This window comes from Periplaneta americana, chromosome 15, assembly GCF_040183065.1.
Source record: "Periplaneta americana isolate PAMFEO1 chromosome 15, P.americana_PAMFEO1_priV1, whole genome shotgun sequence".
In the NCBI taxonomy this organism is placed as follows: domain Eukaryota; kingdom Metazoa; phylum Arthropoda; class Insecta; order Blattodea; family Blattidae; genus Periplaneta; species Periplaneta americana.
In genome coordinates, this window is record NC_091131.1 from 147,867,053 (window position 1) to 147,878,240 (window position 11,188).

The following is an 11,188-nucleotide window of genomic DNA, read 5'->3' on the forward strand; positions in this document are numbered from 1 at the left end:
ATCGTACTGGTAGTGCCGCAAAGTGTCTCAATTCCTAATTAACTACAGGCTCGCAGTCATTCACTAGTCATGTGTGATGTAGAAGCTACATGCAGCTTTCTGCCGATAAGAAGTTGTAATATTAGTAAGAATGGGTTCATTGATTCATAGTGTTCTGCCCAAAGGCAGGTCTTTCACTGCAAACCTAGCAATCTCCAGTCTTTAATTATTTAATAGACTCAGTGAAAAGTTCAGTACTGCTAGAGGAGTGTAAAATGTTAACTACAAAATTCCTGAAATATCAGTATAGTTGTTTGGCATTTAAATCAGATTTCAGACCATTGAATGAGGGTGAACAATCATATTACGAAAACATTGATATACTTAGCTATATTTGATGTCATGACGTGTGTAATATTTATGTGTGTATAATGTGTCTATAAATTACGTATTTTAATGTGATTTAATTCTAAAAATAATCTTAATTACACTTCCTGAATAATGGGCGACTGCAAATTCTCTAAAACACAACACATATGAACAATATCATCAACATACTACCTCTGATTGAGGTTCTGACTGATATGTACATCTATTATCAGGCTGTACATCTCACTTGACAATATGTGTCAGAGGAAGAACAATATTGTTTGTATGCATATGAAGTCTGACTAGTGTAATTTGTAGCTAGTCGGCGATATATGCAATGGAAGGGAAAGGGAACTGGCCACCCTATCCCATGATATTCTGGCCTAGTTGCCTCATAAGTGGTGCCTTGTTGGTATCACTTGTGAGGTTCAGACTTCTATTTGGACAGTTGAATAAACAACAAGATCATCATGCTGAAGCAGTTCAATTGATAGTTTGTGTAAAATGTTATACTGTACCGGTATATTTTAATTCGCTGAATGCACCTTTCAACATGAATTCGAACACTGGCAACGCTGTAAGTAGTTTCGACTTCTTCAGCTGTTAATTTACCATCATGCAGATAAGATGGAATAACAACAATGATCCCTTTTTTCCGAGAGGTTTGTTATTATTCCGGGAAAACCTGACTTCATCACCACCTTCTAATAACGTCAATAATCCGCAATCAGTTGTTATGAATGTGTCACTCGATCTGCCACAGTAGCATTTAGATTTGAAGGCCACCATCTGATCCACATTGGGTGGCTGTTCCACTTTTGAACAATTAATTGTCACTCTACATTTTTCAATATTGCAGGCATTGTTTCCTGAATACTTTCTCTGCTAGGCCAAAACCCAAAATTACAGTAACCATTGTGGATGTCAACAACATTACAGTGGCGGTAAAAATACATCCTAATTATAATTGTACGATTAACTCCAAACATTACCCTCATAGCAGAATACGACAATCCAGTTTTCATTTTAATTTGAAAATATGAGTAGACGATTTTCTTTACTAATCTTACTCTTGGACAGAATTTTTCGAAAGCTTTCGATGTGAAATCCACTAATAAAAATGGAAAAAAAGAATATGTATGGTCTACATCTTGGGGCGTTTCGACTATCTATGGTAGCTATTTTTGGGTTAAATGATAGAATTGGAAATATTTCTTATTATGATTCTACGGTTATGATTGTGTTTCAATTGGCAGACATTTTAACAATATATTCAAAACCACAAATGTCACTCCCATTAAGTCTGGTACTTCTCTCTCATATTTTATTGTAGAATAATCTCGGAAAACTTGCATTTCATTAAACATATCATCTGTTCCTGAACTCTTGTCATAACATTTCTTATGTGACTTCAGTTCTGCATGTAATGGAATAGACACTTGAGTAGACAATTCTCACAATTCAACTGTGAAAAAAAAAAAACAAAATCACTAAGAACGGTTTCATTTACTTCTGCCTGTATGTTTACTTAATTTTTATAAATAACACTTGTTGAGCATTCGCCTTCCATAAAACTTAAATTTTCATCTTTTCTTCTTCTTTTTGCGTCTCTTTCGTATCTTTGGGGAGCTAGTTGAGATGAGGCAGTCTTTTTCTCGTAATCTTTTAGAAAAATACTGGGAACGGTATGCTAGTTTTGGGGGTGTCCTGATCTCGTTCCCAATAAAATGAATACTGCAAATTCTTGTTGCGGGTGTTGGTTTCAACACTTGAAATCAAGAATTAAATATCGATATGAATACATTTAAAAATAAGTGTATTATTTATTATTGCTAATATTATACATAATATATATGTAAAGAACTCAGTAATTATGTACTTTTTGAAATTTAAATTATAAATTCCTGTCGTTGATAACTTAATGGTTATTTATAAGCATAATACTATATACATTCTTTTTTGTATATTAGGCCTAATATATAATAATACTATGATTACAAGCAGTGTAGCCTTATTTACTTTCGTCTGCATACTGTTTGGATCCACAATTATTGTCGCTGCGCTTCAGTTTCCTGTTTTGGGAATGAATAAAAACAATATCGGTTGGTGTGTTCCTATAAGCATTACTACACTCAAGAACACAGCAATTTGCGTTACCATTCCGCTTTTTAGGATCATCCATATTTCTAATCATTTAACCTGAGATGTTAAGTATATTCATACGCTTCAAGCACAACTCTATCGCTGCTGTCCTGCAGTTAGTAACAACAGTCGCCACCAGAGGAGCTTGCACAGTGCCTATAGGAAGCCGACGTATATAGATCTTTATCTAAATACACACAGCCATCACCATCCTCCGCAGAAAAAGTTAGTTTTAACTAGCTTATTACATCATATCGGATATTAAAAACTTGCCCACAGAAACAGATCTTCTATACTACATGATACTACTATAGTAATTGCCCATTGTGCAATTCAAACCAAGAAATGGATTCGGAACACCTCAAAATCTGTGCTTCAGTGGCTGGTCATGATAATATCTTTGAAAAATATTGGAGTGCAAGAGGTCAAATGACTTTATTGTCAAACGCCTGGCATTAGAAAACAACAGCAACAACATGATGAAGGATGGGTGAAGCGGAGAAAAATTGTCTCTGGCACCGGGATTCGAAACTGGGTTTTCAGCTCTACATTCTGATGCTTCAACCACTAAGCCACATTGGATTCCAGTTCCAATCTCAGATTGAATCGTCTCAGTTTAAAGTTCCACCTCTCAGTTTCCCTTTTGTGGCCAACCCTCATGCACTGTGTCACAGATGTGTGATAGTGGCACAATGTCCAACACACTAAGTGTAAGGGTGCACTCATTACGAGAGAATTTTTCTCTGCTCCACCCATCCTTCATCATATGATAATGCAGAATTCCTGCACGGAAATATATGTACTTCGGTACTTCATAATAATAAAATAACTACAGCAGAAAGGAAATCAATAAAGCCCTGAAATAAGTCAGTTCAAAAAGAAATCAAAGAGAAATGTCTAGTAGTCAAGAACCAACCAACAAAGAAAGCTTTCATTCCATATTATAGAAACAATCTCACACAAGATAATCCAAATCCTACAGAAACTGGAAATTAAAACATCAAGAGCCATCAAACATCATCTATGCCAGGTAAAAGGTAGCCAAGGAGTGAAAACACCAGGTATTTACAGATGCCTTGTGAATGTGGTGAAATGTATATTGGACAAACTGGCCACATGGAGGAGGACAGAATCAAATAACATCAAAATCTCAGGCTCCATTATCCCAAAAATCTGCTGTGGTGCAACACAGTATTGACAAAGGACACAAAATTATGTTTGATCAGACCAAGATCTTATATGGATCAAACCATTACTGGGACCAGATAATCAATGAGGTAACAGAGATTAAACAGGAGAAAAAAACTTCAATAGGGATGGCAGATTACAACTGAGTCAGGCTTGGACTCACACCTTGAACCGACTAAAATCTAATGGTCACCTTTCATTGGTGAGACAGAGGTACAGGTCCTTTGATTCTATTGCAGTAAACACAGGGAAGCCGTGGACTGAGACTGGTGATCAACTTCTACCAGTGAGACATGGCTTGTCGCCCACCAACAATCTTACAGCAGTAATCTGCTTACCTCTGATTGGTTTAAATTATCCATCTGACTTTTACATTTTAGTAAAGACATGACTTTCTTGTCACAACCATCAGTATCCCTGAAGATGGCTGCAGAGATAGTAGCCGAAAGCTTGAAAGATATCAACAATTCGACTCGGCTGATAGCCTGTGAAACCATCAAAGAGACTTAATGTTATTCGTCTGGATGGAGGCTAATGGCTTTGTTGAGGGATGCGATGTAGCATACAAAGTGGGAACAGCAACATGGCGATTATCATAGACAGATGAACTCAAATAATTTCGAAGTAAAGGTTCAGTTATTCCCAATTTGTCTGCTCCATATGGAATCGTCATGGACAATGCGCTTTATCATAGGAAACAATTGAGTAGTTTAATATCAAAGATGGACATCTGTCGTCTCCATAGTTTTGATCTAGAGGCAATTTTTTAATTCACAGTGTTCTTTGTAATATTTAACACAACTTATTTTATAAATGTAGTGTTAGAGTTTACATATGGTTTCACTATAACTGGAAAGAGCATGAAAAATTGTATAAAAAGCCACTGCTATCTAAATTTCGATTGAGGTCAGATGTCCATCTTTGATATTAAGCTACTCAATTATTAGATAAGGCAGATAAGAAATGTTGGACTGCTTTCGAAAGCATAGAGTGCCATGTGAAGAAAATATGAGGAAGTTCGCTCTTTTTTCATTGAAAGAATAAATTTGTTCCAAGGAAATAGTGTACCAAATCGACACAATATTTGAAAATCAGTGAAAGGTGACCATTAGGTTTTAGTCGGTTCAAGGTGTGAGTCCAAGCCTGACTCAGTTGTGATCTGCCATCCCTGTTGAAGTTTTTCTTCTCCTGTTTAATCTCTATTACCTCATTGATTATCTGGTCCCAGTAATGGTTTGATCCATTTAAGATCTTGTGACTCAATTGTACCTACACCGATTTCACATTTCTGATAATCCTACTTGTCTGTGGTGTAATAATCATGATGAAGATCTGGAACACATTCTTCTATACTGTCCATCAATAACCACAAAAGAAGTAAATTAAAATCATCAGTACCAGTTGCAGAAGACACAGCCCTGCAGTATATATTGACTACACCCCACCTCTGGCTACTAGCAACAGGCATCTATAATGAACACCGACCAAAATTCCCCTCATTTCTCGTGAAAAACAACAACTGAATAGACTACAGTGGACTATAGTGGACTTTATGTTGTCAGCAAACAGCTGGATACATTAAGAAGATTGATTGATGGTCACACTGTCATCAGGTTACAGCCTCATATGTGTCACATAAGTCCTATTGAATTACTATGATGTACCGAAGCTCATCCTATTGAATTAGCCTGAAGTACTGTCAAGAACTATGTAAGGTCACACAACACTACAGGTGATATATATATATATATATATATATATATGTCTCTGACAAGACTTCAAGTACTTGTGCCAGAAGGACTAAAGTCTGTAATTAAAGAAGAATGGACTGCATACTACAAACATGTGATTAACATTAAAAACTACTATAGAGAGAAAGATGCAATAATGAAAGGCGTTATAGACAACTTCATAAAATGTAAACAATCTGGACATCAATGACAATGACATGAGTGATGGGTAGGGACCTGAATTTTTAGCATCTATTTTTCTGAAATTAGCATCTATTTTTTTCCAAAGAAAACTTTGTGCATTCTACCTTTCATTTCTCAAAAGATAACACTGTGCAAAGTTCAGCGTTTTCCTCCTTCAAATTACATCGTCTGTCTGAAACAACAGCACCATACTGTAATAAAACATGTTCACTGTCAACATTGTTTGTTGGTGTCCACAATATTTGCAAACAACATTATGAAAATGCTTTATTCTCTGTTCTTAAAGCATTAAATATTTTCACTATGTCACATTTTTAATTTTTCACCTGCTGTTCAAATAAGCTTCTTAAATGAATTGTATGCACTTCGAAATTCTTGTTTCATTATAATAAAAAATCCTGGAAACATGTCAATATTTGATTTGTCAACATTGTTCAACAGAACTATATTCTTCGGGTAGAATGTCTTCACTATAGCCTCAAAGTTCTTTTGGCCAGAGTCCTTTTTTTCTTCAAAATTGACAGTTTATTCTTTGCTGATTGAGCAGCTTTGGAAAACATATCTTTGCTTGTAGCTTCATCAATGGATTTAAAAAGCGCCTTTAATGTTTGTGTGTATGTATATAAAATGAGCTTTTCGCTTGAAAAACAGTATTTGACTGATTAAATAGAATTTTTCTTCGTGATTTCGAAATTCGACAGGAAATTCGTATTTTTTCGCACTTTCAGTTCTGATAAAAATTCATGCTAAATCATCTTACAGATGAAGAAAAATACTTTCTACCTCACAATTTAAAAATTCGTAGATTTCGCAAATGCGAAATTTTCAGGTCTATAGTGATGGGAGTAGTGATAATGATAGTCATAGCAACAGCAACACCAAAGAAGCAGAATCTTTCATATCTGACTTCGTTCTCCTATAGCCAGGTAAGTGGACTGAAGTTTTAGGTAAGCCACTTAAGTTTTTAAGTCAGAGTGTAGCATATAGTTCCCCCATCCTGCTTATCCACTCCTCATGCCAATAAGTAGCAGGAAAACAATAAAAATGTAATTCTTAATGAAAGAGCATGAATGTTAGGGATAACTTGCTACTGGTTTCAACTGCGAAGAAATATTTGTTGCCAGAATACTATAGGTAATAATGGTCCCTCGACTGTGAATAATAGTTTTAAGCAGGGAAAAAAGGTGGGATTCAAGGTGAATCATTGGGGTCGTCAGTTGTTCAAAGTATTTATATTGGATTTATTCCTGTTAACAGTTGTCTTCATTGACAATTATTTCAATTCTTTAGAACTCCTCAACACAATGTTACAAAATAACTTAAATGTAATAGGAACAATTCGAGCTGATAGGACTGGAAATGCACCATTAAAAGACCTAGGAAAACAGTCAAGAGGTGCAACTCACACCCTTCAATCAAAAGACAAGAAAGTAATGTTCATCAAATGGCAAGATAACAATGAAGTGACTATGGGCCCTAATTTTCAAGATGAAAATGTGACACTTGCTTACGGAACTTGTCAACGATGGAATGCAAGTGAAAAGAAACGTGTTGCTGTTACTGAACCGACAATCATCAAACATTACAACAAGTATATGAGGGGTGTTGATTTGATCGATCAACACCGAGGATTGTATCGAATTCGAATCAGGTCAAAAAAATGATGGTGGCACTTTTCAGGTTCTGTTTGAATGGGGCGGTAGTAAACATGTGGTTACTGTACAGAAAAAATGTTCCAGGGTATCCTTTGTTGGAATTCATAAGGAGGATAACATTGGTAACACTTTAAACACCAAATCTGAGCTCCCCAAGGACGTCTGTTTTGCCAAAGAAACCATCACTGATACCAACTGAATTGCGGTATGATGGAAAAAATCATTTGGTGCAATGTCAGGACACTCAAAGGTGCTGTGGAGTATGCAAGAAAAATGCAAAATACAACTATAAATGTTCACAATTTCTGACTATTTATGTTACAATTTATTCCATTATGATTTATGATAATAATAATTTAGTTTCTTGCAAAATTCAGTGTAAATTATTTTACATAAGGTACAATGGGGTAAGTGGAAACTTGGGAAAAGTGGAACCTATAACTGTTACGATAAAACTATTAAAGGCTGGTGAAACTATTAGGTAATAATGAACTCAAAAAGGAAATTGGAATTTATATGCACTAAATTTCATTTTCATATTTGATTCTCTGGCACTGTCATACGTTAGGTTCCACTTTCACCGTAGAAAACTATGGGTTCCACTTATCCCAGAGCACTTTACATATGCTTGAAACCTTTCCAAACATCCCCATAACCCAAAACAGTTATTTACCCTGTCACATCCCACATAATTCTGTATAGAACCTTCCAAATAACATTGCTATACACCAACGCCCAGCGTTTGATATATCAAACATAGAATAAAAGGGCCTAAATAACACTATTTCGAATTCTTTTATATTTTATATTGTTATTTAGTATATAATAATAATCTCTGAGAGTTTTCACAAAAAAAATCGAAAAAAATCTCTCATATAATGGGTTAATATGAAGGCCTATATTTTTATAAATATAACACATAATGGATCGTGTTGGGATTGGAACCATTGATCAGCACTGCAGACGCATACGCTTTAGACCACTTCACTCGCCTGGTAGCATTAGTTGTTTTCATAACGTGGTGAAATTCTTCCGGCTCTTCTGCGTATTTCAGATTTGTTTTTTTTTTCTTTTTCTAAAATCTACAGAATTTTATGGCAATATATTTGTATACGTATTAAAAATGTAGTAACCCCCCCCCCATGTTTTAATTTCTCCTCACCATAGATATGTAATACATAAACAGAAAGGGGAGACGAATATCTGTTCATGGTATGAACCAGAGCATGCGCAGTGTGGCATTCTTTGACTTAGAAAAATACTCGAGCCGCTCAACATTTCTGTAGAAGAGCGCTGCACAGTCGTTCAGAGATAAGCACAATAAACCTCAGGGTGCAGTGTAAGCCTTCAAGTCCCTCCTCCTTATAAGAAAGAAAAAGTGATTTCATTTTGGTTCCTACAGCATATCCTTAAAATAATAAAAAAATGTTCTGCTGTGCCCACAGTCATCATGCGCATGGTCGGCGTTGATTGCGTCATTATCTATCTGTAACTTCCGCGCATTTTTACTTATATAACTTTGGTTAATAATAGCATGATCATAATTATTTTTTTATTTAATAATAATGAGTACTAAACTGCGTCACAGGAGTAGTTCAAGTGGCTCCCATCTGTGTTCATGCATTCCCGACATCTCTTGATGAAGTTTATATTTGCACGTGTAAGTTCTATTTCCAGATGCTCGCAGTTTCCCCTCTTGTACTGGACGAGTCCGGCTGAGGAACGGATGGCTATAAGTAGCTGTTCATTAACTAGGAATTTATTGTTCAGAGTGACATACATGAGATCATAAAATTCATAGTCTGCCATTTATTTCTGAAAAGGACGTCCCTTAAGAGACTACCATTCATACGTACACACTCCTCATCTGCGACGTATGTAGCTCATAGGGCGGAGCAACAATGTTGCCTGCAGTTCTTCATGGAGGCTTTTTCTATACTGTCGATCCACTTTCCTCCAAGATGTAACCCATGGATCAGCCAAGAAATCAGAAAAGCAGAGAGTTAACAACATTGCAATGAGAGAATTTAGAAACAGCCTTGGCACTCATTCCTGTGAGACGTGAGTAGACCCCAGGGCCATAGTGCAGCTGGAAGGGTTAGACCAATGGAAAAAGTCTATGACCCCATCGGGAATCGAGTCCGTGACCTTATGGCTTGCACCATTAGTTATTAATTGCAATGGTACCGCGCTCCCCACTGCTTCACTAATATTACTGCTATATCGTCAGTAGTAGTACTACTGCTGCTGGGTAACTTTCAGTGCTGGACCCCGGACTCATTTCACCGGCATTATCACCTTCATACCATTCAGACGCTATATAACCTAGATGTTGATACAGCGTCGTAAAATAACCCAATAAAAAAAAAGTACTACTGCTGCTGCCATTGATAATACGGTCAGGGAGGAGCATGGACATTGTACCAAAAAAGAATTATATAATTATCCTTTAAATATATTTACTGAATTTACTTACCTGATTTTCGTTACTCTCTCCGATCATCTTCAGAATGACAAAATATAAAAATGTCACTTGGGTTATACAGCACCCGGTCCCCCAGCGTCAAGCTATACCTCTCTTCGTGTGCTTAAATGTTGTGTGTTTTTTATAATAAAATAATAGTTGTAATTGAATGCCCACACAGTGTCTCATAATTAATGCTTATTTTAAAATAAATCCATTATTATTTTAAAGTTACAAGAATGATGTTTGAGGTGATCAGCGTATTCTGGATCAATTTTTCCGAGTATTTCTACTTCGCCTAGAAATTCATCCTACACTCCCTATCTCAGCCACGTTCAATATTATCGTGAATTTATAGTAAACCTAATATAAATACAAGGATAATATTGATATATACGAGCAGCATTTAGATTTAGTTAGGAAATTATTTTTATTTGAATTTCCACTCTAGAGGCTCGGTTCAAACGTCAATGCGACCAAATTTAATATTAGCTACTGATATAGTGCTGTGTGTTGACATTTCAGTGGGGTACTTTCCTCTTCCCTGGAATAATTTGTATATTATTTCCTTGATATTTCGTGCTTTCAAGTATGATATGTAATCTGGAGAGAATTAAGTAATTGAATATGCATACAAATTATTCTTTAGCTTCCATCTATAACATTAAAGTTGGAACTCGTACTGACACGGTAATGCAGACCCAACAATTGTTCATATATGAAAGGCTTGGGTGAAGTTCAGATGTGGAATAGAACAACACTGATATTTCAAATCGGATTTACTTCAATTATTACACTCTAAAAAATCAATTATGATTTTTGTAAATTACTGTGTTTTATTTAACGACGCTCGCAACTGCCGAGGTTATATCAGCGTCGCCGATGTGCCAGAATTTTGTTCCACAGGAGTTCTTTAACATGTCAGTAAGTCTAGTGACATGAGCCTGTCGCATTTAAGCACAATTAAATTCCATCGACCTGGGCCGGGATCGATCTCGTAGTTTCAGACAGAAAGGCCAGCGCCATACCAACTGCGCCGATCAGGGCAACAGTATGATGTATCCTCAATAATTATAAACTCTTTTTTAATTCATATCCAGAATGCCAAGTGTTAGGATATGATTAGACTGAACTTCATCTTGTCATTACCGCACCCTCTATACCTTTTTAAGAAAACTTTCCTCATTGTTTAAAGCAGTGGTTCCCAAACTTTTTGAGCCACGGAGCGCTTTTTCAAGCAAAAGTTTCTCGTGGAGCCCCAAGAAATGTTTAGTGTTTAGTTCTGTATGTATATGTTCTATGAAACATAATACACATGATATATATACGAAAGTATGAATAATAAGGTGTGTGTGTATATATATATATATATATATATATATATATATATATATATATATATATATATATATATATTGGGGTGTATCGAAAAAAAAAATATATTTTTTTTTTAATGA